Genomic DNA, 1,120 nt, shown 5'->3' with positions numbered 1-1,120 from the left:
AGAGACCACAGAGGAGAAGGACAACCAAATGACTCTTGTGAGATGGAGCAGGAAACGTGCTCAGAGGGCTGAGGGAACGGACAAAACTATAAAGAAAGGATAGGGCATGAGTCCTTGATATGTATGGTCCTGTGACTGAAAATGAAGAAGGGGACAGGCTTGAGGGGAAAACTGTGAAGTTGGTCTCTAGGGCTAGGTGAAGGAAGGGTGTCTTAGAGATCAGTTGGTGACTGGGGTACAGATGAGAAGCAGGCATAAACAGATGACACCAACATCAAAGGAGGTATTATGGGCTAAAATGTGTCCCCCGAATTCATATGTTGAAGTCCTAGCCCCCAGTACCTCAGAATGTGACTGTATTCCGAGATAAGGCCTTTATAGAGGTAATTAAGGTAAAAAGAGGTAATTGGGGTGGGCCTGAATCCAATAGGACTGGTGTCCTTATAAGAGATTAGGACACACACACACACACACACACACACACACACACACACACACACACACACACACACACACACACACGAAAGACCAAGTGAGGATACAGGGAGAAGGCAGCATTTTTACAAGCCCAGGTGAGAGACCTCAGGAGAAACCACCACTGCCAACACCTTGATCTCAGACTTCCAACCTCTAGAATGTCGAGGAAATAAATTTCTGTTGTTAAAGCCCCTAGCCTGTGGTACTTCGTTACAGCAGCCTGAGCTGACTGATACAAACAGGAGGAACTCAAAGAAGATGGTGCGCCTGGTGTGGAAAGGACTGGAGGAAACACTTTCGTAGACTCCATAGCCTCCTCCGTGAACTGGGAGAACTAGTCTTCCTGAGGAAAGGCTTTTGAAGAAAGTGATCTCTCTAAGGAGAAACCAAGTTCCAATTGGGGTGTAGGGGTAGGGGAAATGCTGAGAATTAGTTTCTTAGAACAAGGGGCTTCACAGCCTTAAGGATGGGGCATCTCTTAAAAGCAGGAACAAGTCTTGGCTAATGATTTCTCTATCCCAGTACCAGCACAGGACTGGTATGCTGCAGGTTTGTTTTTTTTTAAGATTTTATTGGGGAATTGGGGGAGGGGAACAGCATTGGGGAATCAGGGAAGGAGAACAGACAAGTTGCTGTCCTTTTT

This window comes from Hipposideros armiger, unplaced genomic scaffold (genome assembly GCF_001890085.2).
Source record: "Hipposideros armiger isolate ML-2016 unplaced genomic scaffold, ASM189008v1 scaffold_474, whole genome shotgun sequence".
Taxonomy (NCBI): domain Eukaryota; kingdom Metazoa; phylum Chordata; class Mammalia; order Chiroptera; family Hipposideridae; genus Hipposideros; species Hipposideros armiger.
The sequence above is the reverse complement of the archived record's forward strand: the minus strand, read 5'-3'. Positions refer to the sequence as shown.